Genomic DNA, 19,101 nt, shown 5'->3' with positions numbered 1-19,101 from the left:
TTTGGTCACCGTTTTGTAGGCGCGGTCCGTCCAACGCAGGTGTGGCTGGTCCGCAGCGGCTGTGTGACGTCACACACAGCCGCTGCGACCCGGGCAGCGACGAGTAGCTCCCGGCCAGCACACAAAAGCTGTGCTGGCCGGGAGCTACTCCTGAAGTACAAAAACATCGCCGATGCTTTTGTACTTCTACGATGGGGCTGGGACTGACATGCGGGGCGGGCTAGAACCTGTGCTGGGCGTCCCCACGCATGTCAGTGTGGATGATCGTAGCTGTGCTAAATTTAGCACAGCTACGATCAGGTCGGAATGACCCCCCCATATTTTCTTATCCCATCCATTTTGGGTACATTTGAATGAGCCTAATGAGACGTATGCTGTGAGATGTGACATCTGCTGTATCCGAAGTGGCCTATTTATGAACAACCTACATATGCAGTAGCGCTGGATCTCTCCCAGTGATATATAAACTATTTGATGCATATTATAGGACCAATAATATACAGGAACTTGAAGACAGTTGTAACTAATACTCATTTGTAAGACTACAGCGGGGCCACCTTGTAGGTGGTTAATTATACGGTGAAGACAATTCCAAGTTGATACTTCATAGAATGTGTACAGTGTTATTTATGAGAAACTAACCAAATAGAGGACAAATTAGCAGACACATGTTTTTTTGTATAGTATTTTTATACACACTTTCTGTACTTTTACGCTCGTCTCTATAGTTTTAATATAGGACGTGATATGTCATTTTTAACATTATGAAATACAAGGTATGTTTTAAAACCTACTGTATAAGGGCACCTACAGTATTACAGACACCCTTTATCGTATTGTACATATGGGAGACTAAACCTGTAATACCCTGCCTAGGGAATTTAACAATAAGATCTCTTACCGGTTGTATGGCCCCTCTGCAACAGGCTGGTCCCTGTGACTGACTGGCAGGATGGTCCCTGTGGCAGACTGGCAGGATAGTCCCTCTGGCTGGTCTCTGGGTGCAGGAATGCAGTGTGCTCTCACTCTGTGCAGCAAAGTAAAGTGGAACACAGGACAGAAAGAAATGGAACGCACAGTTCCATTATGCTTCCTCTTCCTGTGTACAGTGTACACAGAACAGGTTCTACCCTCCCAACACTATACTGTTTCTATTAGCCCACAGGCCTGTCATGTAACTGTAGCCACGCCCCCAGCACACAGCCACTTCCTGACCTCATCTTATCAGCACTGTTTAGATGCCACAAGAAAGCAGTCTCAATCAACAAAATATGTTGATTTACTGCCGTCCAGGCCAAAGGGGTGAGTGGGGAGGAAGGGCACCTGCTGTGAGATGCTGCGTCTGGGAGCTCGGCTCGGCGCCACTGACAATAGCTGACAGCCAGCTGAGTGAGGAAGGGAGGAGAGAGCAGGACTTCACAGACAGTTTGTCTGCCTGTCGGACGGAGTTTGCTAGGGGGGGCGACCGCCCCCATCGCCCCCGTCTCTATCCGTGCCTGAGGTGCATCACCTGTATCCTTAAGGCGTTTCAACGCCAGCAGGGCGTCTTTCTCAAAAGGCAGGTATACCTGGGAGTGGGAGTGTTCAGTCCTTATACCTGCTCCACAGGTGAAGCTAATTATCAATAATTGAATTCAGCCATTCTATATAATCAGGTTGAGTATAATGCTTTAGGCTCCTTCACTTTGGAGCAGACACAAACATTCATGAATGAAACAAGAATATTACTATATTGATGCCATAAAACAGTAACCATTAGTACGGAACTATAAACAGGCAGCACTAAATACACTGCATGAACAGTACAAATAGAATAAAAGAGCCAAAACAAAATATGAGACTGGGAATACATAACTTTATCCTAAAAAATATGTTATAATAATTCATAATTACTATAGCATTTTGCATGCATACAAGTGTGTGTAAATAAATAAATAAAGTTCTATATTATCATCACAATAATTTTAAAAATTCCGTGGTGAGAAACAACTTATTTTGTATGAATCCATATTACTACACACAGTTCCGATCTCTACTGACACCAAGACATATTCTAATACATGGGAGGAAAACCCTCCCCACTCCTAAAATAATAGACAAAAATGCAGAGAGGGAAAGAAAGAGAGAATGAGAGGGAAATAGAGACAAAGAGAAAATAAGAAACTCATAGTGGCTTGATTATTTAGAGGATTTAGAAAGGTGGCTACTTGCACAAAGCTGGTATGTAAAAATGAAAGAGGGAACCCAGTGGGACAGTGGTACACACCAGTGGTACACACCTTCTGGTGTGGTACACACCAGTGGTACACACCTTCTGGTACACACCAGTGTACCAGAAGGCAGAGTGGAAAGAACCCCTTAGCTGGGATGGTGAAACCAGATCTCGGGCACTTCTATAAAGGTGCTCGAATTAAAAACAGAGATAAACCCCTAGGTAAACTCAAGATCTATGGTTTCATTGAGACCCTGAGGGTTAAGTGTCTGTAATCTAAGGATCCATGCTGCCTCCTGTCTACACAAAGTTCTAAAGCGGTCCCCTTCCCCTGCTGGTGGCTGGGATATGTTCCAGCCCAACCAGAAGGAGCCCCATAGGATCGCCTCCATGAAACTCAGAAAAATGACGTGGAACACTATGATTCGTACATTTATTTAGGATGTTTCTTCTGTGTTCCATAAATCTGAGTTTCAGGGTGCGTATGGTTCGACCTACGTAATATAATTGACATGAACATATTATTAAATATATCACATATTGGGTGTTACAGTTGATAAAAGTGTTGATTCTGTACTCTTTTTTAGAGACATTAGAAACAACACTTTTAGTTTTATTCGAAACAAAAGAACAAGTGGTACACCTCCCATGGTTACACCTATAAAAATCCATAACCTCTGGTCCAATTAGGGTTCTTTGTGTACTTTTTGAGACCTGATCTGAATGCCCTTTAAAGAAGCTAGGAGCCAGAACATTTTTCAAATTCCTGGCCTTCTTAAAGACTATCACTGGTGTTTCATCTAAATGGTCTTTAAGGACAGGATCAGTAAACAGTAATCTATAGTTTTTGTTAAATATGCTCTTGATCTTGCTAGCAGCTACATTAAATTTGGACTTAAATACTAAACTGTACTTGTCTTTATTCTTATTTCTCTGACGTCCTAAGTGGATGCTGGGGACTCCGTCAGGACCATGGGGAATAGCGGCTCCGCAGGACACAGGGCACAAAACTAAAGCTTTAGGATCAGGTGGTGTGTACTGGCTCCTCCCCCTATGACCCTCCTCCAAGCCTCAGTTAGGTTTTTGTGCCCGTCCGAGCAGGGTGCAATCTAGGTGGCTCTCTTAAGGAGCTGCTTAGAAAAAGTTTTTAGGTTTATTATTTTCAGTGAGTCCTGCTGGCAACAGGCTCACTGCATCGAGGGACTTAGGGGAGAGAAGTTCAACTCATTTGCATGCAGGATGGATTGGCTTCTTAGGCTACTGGACACCATTAGCTCCAGAGGGAGTCGGAACACAGGTCTCACCCTGGGGTTCGTCCCGGAGCCGCGCCGCCGACCCCCCTTGCAGATGCTGAAGATTGAAGGTCCAGAAACCGGCGGCAGAAGGCTTTTCAGTCTTCATGAAGGTAGCGCACAGCACTGCAGCTGTGCGCCATTGTTGTCACACACTTCACACCAACGGTCACGGAGGGTGCAGGGCGTTGCTGGGGGCGCCCTGGGCAGCAATGTATAATACCTTATTCTGGCTAAAAATACATCACATATAGCCCCTGGAGGCTATATGGATGTATTTAACCCCTGCCAGGTCTCAGAAAAACGGGAGAAGAAGCCCGCCGAAAAGGGGGCGGGGCCTATTCTCCTCAGCACACAGCGCCATTTTCCCTCACAGAAATGCTGGTTGGAAGGCTCCCAGGCTCTCCCCTGCACTGCACTACAGAAACAGGGTTAAAACAGAGAGGGGGGGCACTTATTTGGCAATATGTATATATATATTAAAATGCTATAAGGGAAAAACACTTATATAAAGGTTGTCCCTGTATAATATAGCGTTTTTGGTGTGTGCTGGCAAACTCTCCCTCTGTCTCCCCAAAAGGGCTAGTGGGGTCCTGTCCTCTATCAGAGCATTCCCTGTGTGTGTGCTGTGTGTCGGTACTTGTGTGTCGACATGTATGAGGACGATGTTGGTGAGGAGGCGGAGCAATTGCCGGTAATGGTGATGTCACTCTCTAGGGAGTCGACACCGGAATGGATGGCTTTTTAAGGAATTACGTGATAATGTCAACACGCTGCAAGGTCGGTTGACGACATGAGACGGCCGGCAAACCAATTAGTACCTGTCCAGGCGTCTAAAACACCGTCAGGGGCGTTAAAACGTCCTTTTTACCTCAGTCGGTCGACACAGACACGGACACTGACTCCAGTGTCGACGGTGAAGAAACAAACGTATTTTCCTTTAGGGCCACACGTTACTTGTTAAGGGCAACGAAGGAGATGTTACATATTTCTGATACTACAAGTACCACAAAAAAGGGTATTATGTGGAGTGTGAAAAAAACTACATGTGGTTTTTCCTAAATCAGTTAAATTAAATGAAGTGTGTGATGATGCGTGGGTTTCCCCCGATAGAAAATTATTGGCGGTATACCCTTTCCCGCCAGAAGTTATGGCGCGTTGGGAAACACACCTTAGGGTGGATAAGGCGCTCACACGCTTATAAAAACAAGTGGCGTTACCGTCTCCAGATACGGACGCCCTCAAGGAGCCAACTGATAGGAGGTTGGAAAATATCCTAAAAGTATATACACACATACTGGTGTTATACTGCGACCAGCGATCACCTCAGCCTGGATGGGCAGCGCTGGGATGGCTTGGTCGGATTCCCTGACTGGAAATATTGATACCCTTGACAGGGACAGTATTTTATTGACTATAGAGCATTTAAAAGATGCATTTCTATATATGCGAAACTCTGGCATCAAGAGTAAGTGCGATGTCCATATCTGCCAGACGATGTTTATGGACACGACAGTGGTCAGGTGATGCAGATTCCAAACGGCACATGGAAGTATTGCCGTATAAAGGGGAGGAGTTATTTGGGGTCGGTCCATCGGACCTGGTGGCCACGGCAACAGCTAGAAAATCCACCTTTTTTACCCCAAGTCACATCTCAGCAGAAAAAGACATAGTCTTTTCAGCCTCAGTCCTTTCGTCCCCATAATATCTGCCCAGGGATAGAGGTAAGGGAAGAAGACTGCAGCAGGCAGCCCATTCCCAGGAACAGAAGCCTTCCACCGCTTCTGCCAAGTCCTCAGCATGACGCTGGGGCCGTAAAAACAGGTGCGGTGGGGGGTCATCTCAAGAGTTTCAGCACGCAGTGGGCTCACTCGCAAGTGGACCCCTGGATCCTACAAGTAGTATCCCAGGGGTACAGATTGGAAATTCGAGACGTCTCCCCCTCGCAGGTTCCTGAAGTTTGCTTTACCAACGTCTACCTCCGACAGGGAGGCAGTATTGGAAACAATTCACAAGCTGTATTCCCAGCAGGTGATAATCAAAGTACCCCTCCTACAACAAGTAAAGGGGTATTATTCCACACTATATTGTGGTACTGAAGCCAGACGGCTCGGTGAGACCTATTCTAAATGGAGTCACTCAGAGCAGTGATAGCGAACCAGGAAGAAGGGGACTATATGGTGTCCCTGGACATCAAGGATGCTTACCTCCATGTCCAAATTTGCCCTTCTCACAAAGGGTACCTCAGGTTCGTGGTACAAAACTGTCACTATCAGTTTCAGACGCTGCCGTTTGGATTGTCCACGGCACCTCGGGTCTTTACCAAGGTAATGGCCGAAATGATGATTCTTCTTCAAAGAAAAGGCGTCTTAATTATCCCTTACTTGGACGATCTCCTGATAAGGGCAAGGTCCAGAGAACAGTTGGAGGTCGGAGTAGCACTATCTCAAGTAGTTCTACGACAGCACGGGTGGATTCTAAATATTCCAAAATCGCAGCTGTCTCCGACGACACGTCTGCTGTCCCTAGGGATGATTCTGGACACAGTCCAGAAAAAGGTGTTTCTCCCGGAGGAGAAAGCCAGGGAGTTATCCGAGCTAGTCAGGAACCTCCAAAAACCAGGAAAAGTGTCAGTGCATCATTGCACAAGGGTCCTGGGAAAAATGGTGGCTTCTTACGAAGCGATTCCATTCGGCAGATTTCACGCAAGAACTTTTCAGTGGAATCTGCTGGACAAATGGTCCGGATCGCATCTTCAGATGCATCAGCGGATAACCCTGTCTCCAAGACAAGGGTGTCTCTTCTGTGGTGGCTGCAGAGTGCTCATCTACTAAAGGGCCACAGTTATGCATTCAGGACTGGGTCCTGGTGACCACGGATTCCAGCTTGAAAGGCTGGGGAGCAGTCACACAGGGAAAAAATTTCCAGGGAGTGTGATCAAGTCTGGGGACTTCTCTCCGCATAAATATACTGGAGCTAAGAGCAATTTACAATGCTCTAAGCTTAGCAAGACCTCTGCTTCAAGGTCAGCCGGTATTGATCCAGTGGGACAACATCACGGCAGTCGCCCACGTAAACAGACAGGGCGGCACAAGAAGCAGGAGGACAATGGCAGAAACTGCAAGGATTCTTCGCTGGGCGGAAAATCATGTGATAGCACTGTCAGCAGTTTTCATTCCGGGAGTGGACAACTGGGAAGCAGACTTCCTCAGCACGACCTCCACCCGGGAGAGTGGGGACTTCATCGAGAAGTTTTTTCCACATGATTGTGCACCGTTGGGAAAGACCAAAGGTGGACATGATGGCGTCCCGCCTGAACAAAAAACTGGACAGGTATTGCGCCAGGTCAAGAGACCCTCAGGCAATAGCTGTGGACGTTCTGGTAACACCAGGGGTGTACCAGTCGGTGTATGTGTTCCCTCCTCTGCTTCTCATACCAAAGGTACTGAGAATTATAAGACGTAGAGGAGTAAGAACTATACTCGTGGCTCCGGATGGGCCAAGAAGGACTTGGTACCCGGAACTTCAAGAGATGCTCACAGAGGACTCAGGGCCTCTGCCGATAAGAAGGGACTTGTTTCAGCAAGTACCATGTCTGTTCCAAGACTTACCGCGGCTGCGTTTGACGGCATGGCGGTTGAACGCCGGATCCTAAGGGAAAAAGGCATTCCGGAAGAGGTCATTCCTACCCTGGTCAAAGCCAGGAAGGAGGTGACCGCACAACATTATCACCACATGTGGCGAAAATATGTTGCGTGGTGTGAGGCCAGGAAGGCCCCACGAAGAAATTTCAACTCGGTCGATTCCTGCATTCCCTGCAAACAGGAGTGTCTATGGGCCTCAAATTGGGGTCCATTAAGGTTCAAATTTCGGCCCTGTCGATTTTCTTCCAGAAAGAATTGGCTTCAGTTCCTGAAGTCCAGAAATTTGACAAGGGAGTACTGCATATACAACCCCCTTTTGTGCCTCCAGTGGCACTGTGGGATCTCAACGTAGTCCTGGGATTCCTCAAATCACGTTGGTTTAAACCGCTCAAATCTGTGGATTTGAAATATCTCACATGGAAAGTGACCATGATGTTGGCCCTGGCCTCGGCCAGGCGAGTGTCAGAATTGGCGGCTTTGTCTCACAAAAGCCCATATCTGATTGTCCATTCGGACAGGGCAGAGCTGTGGACTCGTCCCCAGTTTCTCCCTAAGTTGGTGTCGGCGTTTCATCTGAACCAGCTTATTGTGGTACCTGCGGCTACTAGAGACTTGGAGGACTCCAAGTTGCTAGATGTTGTCAGGGCCCTGAAAATATAGATTTCCAGGACGGCTGGAGTCAGGAAAACTGACTTGCTGTTATCCTGTATGCACCCAAAAAACTGGGTGCTCTTGCTTCTAAACAGACGATTGCTAGTTGAATGTGTAGTACAATTCAGCTTGCACATTCTGTGGCAGGACTGCCACAGCCAAAATATATAAATGCCCATTCCACAAGGAAGGTGGGCTCATCTTGGGCGACTGCCCGAGGGGTCTCGGCTTTACAACTTTGCCGAGCTGCTACTTGGTCAGGAGCAAATACGTTTGTAAAATTCTACAAATTTGATACCCTGGCTGAGGAGGACCTGGAGTTCTCTCACTCGGTGCTGCAGAGTCATCCGCACACTCCCGCCCGTTTGGGAGCTTTGGTATAATCCCCATGGTCCTGACGGAGTCCCCAGCATCCACTTAGGACGTCAGAGAAAATAAGATTTTACTTACCGATAAATCTATTTCTCGTAGTCCGTAGTGGATGCTGGGCGCCCATCCCAAGTGCGGATTGTCTGCAATACTTGTACATAGTTGTTGTTACAAAAAAATCGGGTTGTTATTGTTGTGAGCCGTCTGTTCAGAGGCTCCTACGTTTGTCATACTGTTAACTGGGTTCAGATCACAAGTTATACGGTGTGATTGGTGTGGCTGGTATGAGTCTTACCCGGGATTCAATATCCTTCCTTATTGTGTACGCTCGTCCGGGCACAGTATCCTAACTGAGGCTTGGAGGAGGGTCATAGGGGGAGGAGCCAGTACACACCACCTGATCCTAAAGCTGTAGTTTTGTGCCCTGTCTCCTGCGGAGCCGCTATTCCCCATGGTCCTGACGGAGTCCCCAGCATCCACTACGGACTACGAGAAATAGATTTATCGGTAAGTAAAATCTTATTTTTTTACTTTATTTTTGTTTTTATTTTTATTGTTAATATCATTATTTCCATTATTTTTGATCTTATTGAGACTACCAAAAGGAACCTCTTGTGTGGGGATGGTATTATCATCATTGATCTCCAGATTCACACCACCTAGGTGACTAAATTCCTGTGTGTCAACATGACTTTTGTCATCCTCAACAGCAAGGGTAACTTTTCTTACAAGTTTAGAAGCATAAACCAGAGCTTCATCCAGTACTACTTGTGGATAATCACAACCTTTAAATGTTTCCACCAAATCCCTAACTTGTTCGTGATATTTTGTATCAAATGTGCAATTTCTTCTAATCCTATGTACCTGGCTTTTCGGTACATTCTTGAGCCAGTTTTTATTATGATTGCTGGAGTAAGGTATAAAATGACATACATCCACTGATTTTTTAAAGGGAGATACTGTGACGACCTCCTCTACCACCTCCACCGTTACATCCAAAAAATTAATCTGTGAGGGATGGTGAGTGCATGTAAAGGTTAAACCATAAGTGTTGTTGTTAATGTAACTAACAAACTCAGTGACTGAAACAGAATCCCCTTTCCAAACAAAAAACAGGTCGTCGATATAGCGACCATATAGGACCAGGTTCGCAACATGGGTGCCTCCCCAGATGTAGGTGTTTTCAAAATCGCCCATGTAGATGTTCGCAAAACTGGGAGCAAACCTGGTCCCCATCGCTGTACCGAGGACCTGCAGGTAGTGACGGTGATCAAATAAAAAATAATTGTGAGACAGAATGAAAGCAATAGCAGAAAGAATAAATTGGTGTTTCCCCTCTGAGATACTCATATCTTCACGTAGGCTTTTTGCCACACATTCTATCCCTTTTTCGTGTGGGATGTTTGTGTACAAGGCTTGAACGTCACAAGTGACAAACAAGAAGTCTGGATTCCATTTCAAACCTTCCACCAGTTTAATAAACTCAGTGCTATCTCTAATATGGGATCTCAGAGAGGATGCGCGTGGCTGTAAATAATGATCAACCTAATATGACAAATTTGATGTAAGACCCTCAATCCCTGAAATGATAGTACGACCCGGGGGTTCGTGCAGTGTCTTGTGTACTTTAGGAAGGTGATAATAAATGGGGGTGATTGGGTGGAGGGGGTAGAGGAACTCAAACTCATCACGTGTAAGAACATCATCAGCACAAGTCAATGTCAACATATATTTTAGTTGTTTTTGGTAATCAAGAGTTGGATCCTGTCCTAGAATTCTATAAAAAGTGGTATCAGTCAATTGTCTTTTCGCCTCTCTAACATAATCTTCAGTATTTTGCACCACCACTCCTCCTCCCTTATCCGCTGGTTTAATGGTGAGAGCCTGATTGTCAGAAAGTCTCTTAAGAGCTTTTCTTTCGTCAGGCTTTAAATTGTACAAACAGGGGTGTATTTTATAATCACACAGGTTGCGAAATTCCTCCAGAGTGGTGCGGTAAAAAGTGTCTATAGCACTGGTTTTATGTTGAGTAGGAAAAAATTGAGATTTTTTTCTTGAAGGTACCTCTATTAACATCAAATAATAATGTTTTGGCCTGCTGATCTAAATTATCAGGGAGCATATTTTCAAGCAACAATTCATTCAGCATATTAAGACCTGAGACATCGTCCTGGTCTAATATAGTTTCAGGATTGTCTTGGCAGGTACGCTTATTTTGTTTTTCTGCTGTCACAAAAAATCTTTTCCTGCATAATCCTCTGACAAAACGATTGAGCTCAATGAAGAGCTCGAAAAAATTGGGGCGTGTAGTAGGTGCAAAATTCATCCCTTTGGAGAGAATTTTTTCTTCAGTTTTAGTTAGAGAAATAGAGGAGAGATTAAAAATACCAACTGGTTTTAACGAAACCTTTGGTTTTTGTTGCCCCTTACCTCCTCTTCGACCTCTTGGTCGGTATCTCTTCCTCTTTTTGGTGTTCGTATTAGGGGGTCATACCAATTGTGTGTGAAATGTCTGTTCCCTCTGGCATTCAAATCCATCCTGTCTCTCCTCCCTGACGACGCTCTTGAGAAGACTCTCCATTCGCAACTGCTAAGGAGGATTCTTGCTGCTGTGATGTCATTTTGGGTACAATTGTCCACCCGAACCTGGTCCTATATGGTCCTATATGGTCGCTATATCGACAACCTGTTTTTTGTTTGGAAAGGGGATTCTGTTTCAGTCACTGAGTTTGTTAGTTACATTAACAACAACACTTATGGTTTAACCTTTACATGCACTCACCATCCCTCACAGATTAATATTTTGGATGTAACGGTGGAGGTGGTAGAGGAAGCCGTCACAGTATCTCCCTTTAAAAAATCAGTGGATGTATGTCATTTTATACCTTACTCCAGCAATCATGATAAAAACTGGCTCAAGAATGTACCGAAAAGCCAGGTACATAGGATTAGAAGAAATTGCACATTTGATACAAAATATCAGGAACAAGTTAGGGATTTGGTGGAAACATTTAAAGGTTGTGATTATCCACAAGTAGTACTGGACGAAGCTCTGGTTTATGCTTCTAAACTTGTAAGAAAAGATACCCTTGCTGTTGAGGATGACAAAAGTCATGTTGACACACAGGAATTTAGTCACCTAGGTGGCGTGAATCTGGAGATCAATGATGATAATACCATCCCCATACAAGAGGTTCCTTTTGGTTTTTATAGGTGTAACCATGGGAGGTGTACCACTTGTTCTTTTGTTTCGAATAAAACTAAAAGTGTTGTTTCTAATGTTTCTAATAAAGAGTACAGAATCAACACTTTTATCAACTGTAACACCCAATATGTGATATATTTATTAATATGTCCATGTCAATTATATTACGTAGGTCGAACAATACGCCCCCTGAAACTCAGATTTATGGAACACAGAAGAAACATCCTAAATAAATGTACGAATCATAGTGTTTCACGTCATTTTTCTGAGTTTCATTGAGGCGATCCTATGGGGCTTCTTCTGGTTGGGCTGGAACATATCCCAGCCACCAGCAGGGGAGGTGACCGTTTTAGAACTTTGTGTAGACAGGAGGCAGCATGGATCCTTAGATTACAGACACTTAACTCTCAGGGTCTCAATGAAACCATAGATCTTGAGTTTATCTAGGGGTTTATCTCTGTTTTTAATTTGAGCACCTTTATAGGAGTGCCCGAGATCTGGTTTCACCATCCCAGCTAAGGGGTTCTTTCCACTCTGCCTTCTGTGTAAGTAGCCACCTTTCTAAATCCTCTAAATAATCAAGCCGCTATGAGTTTCTTATCTTCTCTTTGTCTCTATTTCCCTCTCATTCTCTCTTTCTTTCCCTCTCTGCATTTTAGTATAATATTTTAGGAGTGGGGGGGGGGTTTCCTCCCATGTATTAGAATATGTCTTGGTGTCAGTAGAGATCGGAACTGTGTGTAGTAATATGGATTCATACAAAATAAGTTATTTCTCACCAAGGAATTTTTTAAATTATTGTGATGATAATATAGAACTTTATTTATTTATTTACACACACTTGTATGCATGCAAAATGCTATAGTAATTATGAATTATTATAACATATTTTTTAGGATAAATTTATGTATTCCCAGTCTCATATTTTGTTTTGGCTCTTTTATTCTATTTGTACTGTTCATGCAGTGTATTTAGTGCTGCCTGTTTATAGTTTCGTACTAACGGATACTGTTTTATGGCATCAATATAGTAACATTCTTGTTTCATTCATGAATGTTTGTGTCTGCTCCAAAGTGAAGGAGCCTAAAGCATTATACTCAACCTGATTATCCAGAATGGCTGAATTCAATTATTGATAATTAGCTTCACCTGTGAAGCAGGTATAAGGACTGAACACTCCCACTCCCAGGTATACCTGCCTTTTGAGAAAGACGCCCTGCTGGCGTTGAAACGCGTTAAGGATACAGGTGATACACCTTGAGTATCAGTACCGCTGTGTACTTCAATTTCCCTTCAAAGCCATGCATAGGAGCCCAGTCTGACAACTGCGGCCCGGAGATCCCAGCCTGCAGCTTTCCACCCATACAGCCCCAGCCGCCCATCTCCAGCCTGGCGGCAAGAACGGTAATTGCCATCCCACAACAGGTTTGGTGCGGGCCTGCGAACGGGACTCACATTGGGTGCCTTTCCAACTACAGACAGGCTGGCTGTTGGTCAGTGCACTCGGCCTGACCATCGCTACAGCCCCGGCTCCATAAGTCATCTGTCCCCGTTTGGGGGACATGGAGCCCCCGGATGCAGCATTGATCGGGTGAGGACGGATAACTAGGGCTCCCTGCACGTCACGGCACCATTTTCATTCACCGCTGAGGCTCTGGTGTTCAACATTTCCCTGGCCAACGGGATAGCACCAGGGAGCAGGCATCGAAAAGCTCCTGCCCAGCGCTACAGGTGCGCATATACATCCATTTATCATTTCATTCATTTGTACCGGCTGAACAACGCCTTCCATTTGTGCTACATGTAATACTTTTTAAGTACACAGCCGTGAGCTATTCCTTTGATAATTACCTTTTAGCCGTATATTTCAGTGCATACATTGAACTCTGCACAATTCATGACCCCTCTGGTGGTATCAGTAATTGAACTTTCATGATCTGTTTTCAATTGGTGCTCCAATTATATTTTGGATGCTTAGCCATATTACATTGTATATTAACATTATTGCGATGTTTTAATATTGTAACATACCCCCGGGAGGTTGTTGTATTTTATTTATATTTAATAAATGTCTCCAATTATCTGATTGTCAAGCGCCACTTGGTTTTTGTTTGCGAGTTTTATTTCATGTATTGATCAATGCATTTAAGCCTGTAGCCCTGCGGGCTGCTTTAATTAGGAAAGACTTCCTTACCTTTAGAGAGTGTATAGCACAGCATAGGAATGCCATCAAATTAGCCATTGGATGTAGGGCTTCCGAACAACCGGTAGCAAAACATTTCAAAGCTATGGGCCATAATTTGTCCAGCCTTAGGTATAAGATGATCGATCATATCCCTGAGAGTCGTAGACAAGGTGACAGGAATAAATTATTACTGCGCTGTGAAAAGAGGTGGATTTATTTTTTAAATACAATGGCACCATATGGTCTTAATGAAACCTTATCTTTTTCTAGTTTTTTGTATTAGTTTTTATTAGTCCTCTTTAGTAATTGTTGCAGTTGACTCACTGTTTCAGTATGATGTAACTTACATGTATCATTTAGGTCTATGTAACGGTTTTGTCTAGACAGTTATAGTGATTATAAAGTTACAATAAGTATATTGGTGAAGAGGATAGATAATTCTTGATCACCGTCTGATAATTTTGATATACGTTTTTCGTCCCAGGATCGTGATATGTTGGTGAAGGGTTAACTTTTGTGTTTCACATTTACGTTCCATTCCGGGTGACGTCATCGGAAGTGAACGCTGTGTCGAAGTCGAAAATATTATAGTCACACGCATCACGTGCAAACACCACACAGAGTAGCCTCCGTGCGTGTGCTTGTACTGCCGTGCGTGCGCATACTCGCATGTTACGTATATTGGCTTACAAAGTCCTGCGTATTAGCGCGTGGCATGAGTAAACACGGTAGCATATGCATTTGCATGGAAAAGCCACAAAGACATTTCTGATATTTAATCCACATAGTGCATAATTTACACATAACCTACATGCACCACACCAGCGGGTTACATTTGCTTCAAAGGTATAACAACAGAGGGATTCAACTGTACAGGATATGAGGGAACAGAATTAGGTTAGGAGGTGGTGTTTGCTATCCAGCTATACAGTATTTCAAGGGCAATATTCAAAACGCTCCTGTGCATAGATATGTGCAGGAGTACAATATTAATATTACAATGTACTTACTGTACTCTTGATATTCGGCGGGAACCCAGTGGAGAACATCTGCAAGTGTGCCTGGACCAGGCATCGCCCACCTATTCAAACCGACCTATGACCCCTCCTGTATTGTAAATGACCAGCCCTTTGACCTATAGGTGAAGAGATTACAGTTTCCATTGTTTCATGATTTGGATTAATGTATCAAAGCCAAGCCTCCTGGCCGGTCAGACACATTCTCTGAAGGTCATCTATCCAGACTGACTGAGGACCGGAACCGGGTGGCGCAGGCGAACAAACGTATGTATCCATTGATTGTAGCCTTTTCTCTTATGTGATTGTATTTCTGTTGTACCCCCCTTTTGAGTAAATATTTGTTGCTGGGTTGGACCTCAACATTACATATACAATTGGTGTTGCATTTCCTTTCCTGTTAGGGGTTATAAAGTGTATTCTGCCGCACATGTAGCTACTTTGTGCTTACAGCGTGACGGCGTGCTGACGCAGTGTGTACGCATTTGATAGGGGTTTCACACACACACGCTTAACGGTCGCAGCGGCCTGAACACTTGTGTAATTAAGGTATTGCTCTTTTCCTGAAAGTTAATCAAACTTAACAATTGGGGGCTCTGTCCGGTTCGCCACATACTTATAGACTTACAGGCCATAACAGACTTTAGTCTACCAACAAAGGGTGGAGATGCATCTTAAGTAACCTTGCTTTGTTGCTTTGTGTTTGAAACTCTCTGTTGTGTTGTTAGACCATGTCTGTTCTGTAGTGTTACAGGTGCTGGTGTAACCCGAGGGACACACAGGGAAAAAGCCGTTTTTTATCTGTGTGTAATTTTTGGCGCAAAAGCATACACAAAGCGTACCGATACTTTGCATGCATTCTCACATATTGTTGCCATAGGTTATTACAGTCATTATAGATCTATGTGAAATCAGATACATTTGTTTGCTATATATATATATATATATATATATATATATATATTTGAAATAGTGTGTTAAGGGAGTAATTGTAAAACACGAAACGCAGTTCCGGCCTAAACGTTTAGGTTTACACTCAAAAGCGGATTGCCCATGTGGGTGACTTCAGGCGAGCGTACGGAACAATTGTGTGTTGTGTTAGTGAGCAATAGTAGTTTTGTTGCTCACATTTATCGAGATAGTGTGGTTTATTGAAGTGCGAATGCACATTTGTACACGTGATACAGTATGTGAGGACAGCGTACAGAAGTGCGCACGTGGCGTACAGACACGCACGGTCACGTGTTTATGCAAGGTTGCATAGAGTTGCGAGCGCAAGGTATAACCACATGATAGCAGTTCAATTTAAGGTGGGATAGAATATATTTAATACTATAGCAAATGACTATCCGATTTCAAAAGCAGATTATTGTAATATTTTATTTAAACTGTACTGCCTCTGGGATAAAACTATCAGTCAAAGGGAGTGATATTTTTCTGTACAGAAAAACACTGTGTATTTGTGTGAGCTGAAAGTAAGAGTGAGTGGATTGAACCCCGTAAATCAGGATCCCATGGAAACACTGAGTTAGCAGAGGCTCGGTGGCGTGAGGTCTGCTACCTTGCGTTAATAAATAGAGAAGTACGCAAGTCGTGAGGAGACTTGCACAGGAGCGTGATAGAGTATAGATTGTGAATTGAAGTTTAATGTTTTTGTGTTACGCTTCGGCAGAGGAGTGCAGCTTGTGAATTCGACTCCCACGATCGTAGGGCATATAGAAAACAAGTACCTATAGGCTGTGCGATTGGGCAGCACGTCCGTGTGTTATACACAGCGCAACGTGATACTATTTGCATTATCTCGTGCAGGTGTGTCATATGCGCTGTGGAAAGCATATGCAGACGTGATTGTGTAAACAATGTGTTTTTCGCTCTTCAGGAAATCTCCCTGGTGGACATCCATTGGAAAGGGTGATTGATAGTCTGTTTCTCACCCCATAAAAATTCCAGTGGAAAGATACCGAAAAGGAATTTTTCGCTGGCTCTCTCAGGGAAATATTCCAACAGAAACTCCACCAAAAGAAATTATGGTGCTGAAGGGTCTGATAGGATTCTGAGGTTGGGTACACCGGGTTTTCCACTGGTGGAGTGGGTCGGTGTATAGGCCAGCGTGGGCAGGAGCAAGTGAAAGCTCTAGGTTAACGTTCACCGTCTTTTCGTTGTGCATTTGAATATTGTGTTTAAAAAGTCCGCAATGGGATCCAATTGCACAAGCAGAAGGCGTTCGATAGCCAGGGATCAGGCAGGAGAGCTGCGGCCCAGGGGGTCAGCAAGGTTGATAATGTGTGGGAAATATGGTCCACATGCGGAGGCTTTTTGTGATAAATGGGTACGTATGACTGCTGATGATAAAGCATCATTTCCTAGGATGGGTAGTTTTTAACCAGAGGTACTACAGAGCGTAAGGATTAGAATATGTCTTATCAAATCTAGGAAACAAAGGATCAGACATAACGACTGTTTAAATATATGGCAACAAGAGGGAGATGTGTAAAGGGAGCTGGCTCGCACAGCCAGTACCAAACCTGACAGGAATGTGATTGTGAGCACACCATCACCGTCACATGTCGATGGGGAGAGAACAGCTACAACCAATGGTACAGTGGCAAATGATAGGAACATTCATGTAAATTGTATTAACCCTAACCCATGTATATTGTACCCTGTCTTAAGTTCTCTCCAAGGTCATAGGTCGAAGGAATATGATGGATCCAGCCTAATCTCAGCCCTCATCCAGGCAGCCACCTTGCAGGAAACTCAGGTGGGCACGGCCCAACCAATAAGAGCAGTGACGATGTCTCCCACTGAAGGGATGGGTGAGATCATAGCCACCAGTAAGTGTGAGACTGTTCATTACGCAGAGACAGTAACACCTCACAGTGAGAATGGAATGGTTGGGTTACATCCTGTCTTGGAAATAGCAACTTCCAATGGGAGAACTGATAGCCAGGGAGTAACCTTCACCAGGAATAATGCAATGTATTGCCCGTGGACCAGATCAGCACTGCAATCAATCATTTCAGAATTCCCCGATCCCTGGAGATATTTAGCCAATGTCAGAAGTATATTAAGGATCTGGGTAATGCCCATGACCCTGCAAACAAAGATTGAAAGACACTTTTGAAAGTGTGCCTACCCCCTAATATTGACACCCAAAAATGTATCACGGATTGTAAAATAGAGTCAGACGATTCTCTGACTGACGAACACAATCAGGAGAACGTGGAACGAATTAACATACAACTGGGATTGTATTTCCCTATTGTTGTTAAGTGGAACAAAATTTTCTCCATAAAACAGAGAGAAAATGAAATGACATCTGAATATTTCCATAGAGCTTTACAAACTATGGCTAAGTACAGTGGGGTATCGGATATAAGGAACGATGTGAATTACAGGGAGGTGGCTGTCTCTGTGCTAATGGACGGGCTCAATAAGGCATTGAGGGTCAGGGTGCAGACTTCTTTGCCTAATTGGAGAGGGGTCACAGTAGATACTCTCAGAGAGTGCACTATTAAGCATCACAAGAGTATCTCCAAACGTAAAGCACAGCAAGAGGAGAGGTTGAGGAAGGTAAGTATACAGGCTCTTGCAGGGATGTCCAGTCCACCTAAACCCCAGACCCCTGATGGTAAGAAATGGTCAATAACATATTTCCATTGCAGGAAGGAAGGACATTTTGCCAGGGATTGTAGAAGTAATGGGACACATAGTAAATATAGACCCCCTAGACAAAGAACACGAGCCACGTTATCAAACACATAGACGGGACCAAGGGACATATAGTAAGGATTCAAAACCACATAGAAAACACAAATTCGGCAAATGGGAAGAACAAGGTAAGTGCAACATTACCCTTTGACAAAACCTTCTGAAGTTAAAATGGGGCCTCTATGATGCTAAACTTTTTTTTTTCTCCTAGCAACGGTGACCCCTGACTAACTTAATCAACAGAGACTTTGTTAAATATGATATACATATAGTGTGCTCCCGCTCAGAAAGTACAAAGTATGTTAGACACGCACAAAGACTAATGTTGTATTCCACTGTTCTAGATTCATGTCCATCACAGGTAGAGGAAATTATCTCTCAAAATACCGGTTTCCCTATGAATTTAGGATGGACATGACACTGGATTGATGGCTGGGATAGTCCCAGTAGTGATACAACAAACACAAATTTTCAAGGGAGTAGACCAAGTAGGGAATTAATTCTCCGTAGTGCCCAATCCAGTTGTCATTTTAATAAAATCCTCTTCACCTCTACAAACTTATCTGTTACCAACCTCTATGTGGTTGGTCTTCACAGTTTCCTCTTCATCTCTTACGTTCACCTACAGAAGGGTACAATACATGGACCCGATTACAGTTCATACACCACATGCCTTATCAGTCTATCAGAGTGCTGCCCGAACCCGGTATATCTCACCAGCACGATGGCACCAGTATTACTGCAGTGTGCCTTGTCATGCACAAAGGGTGGAGAATGGGAATACTGGTAAAGGGAGATTGTGTACGGACACTGATA

General features: G+C 44.0%; 1 long non-coding RNA gene across 1 annotated transcript in view; it reads right to left on the bottom strand.

The window, feature by feature from the left end:
* The window catches only part of LOC134965115 (uncharacterized), a 66,124-nt gene extending 64,724 nt beyond the window's left edge, over window positions 1-1,400 (bottom strand). Inside the window, exon 1 of the long non-coding RNA XR_010188325.1 lies at window positions 902-1,400. This is a non-coding gene — a long non-coding RNA (uncharacterized LOC134965115). The remainder of the gene's footprint in view (window positions 1-901) is intronic.
* Between the last annotated feature and the right edge of the window lie 17,701 nt (window positions 1,401-19,101).

This window comes from Pseudophryne corroboree, chromosome 10 (genome assembly GCF_028390025.1).
Source record: "Pseudophryne corroboree isolate aPseCor3 chromosome 10, aPseCor3.hap2, whole genome shotgun sequence".
In the NCBI taxonomy this organism is placed as follows: domain Eukaryota; kingdom Metazoa; phylum Chordata; class Amphibia; order Anura; family Myobatrachidae; genus Pseudophryne; species Pseudophryne corroboree.
The sequence above is the reverse complement of the archived record's forward strand: the minus strand, read 5'-3'. Positions and strand labels throughout refer to the sequence as shown.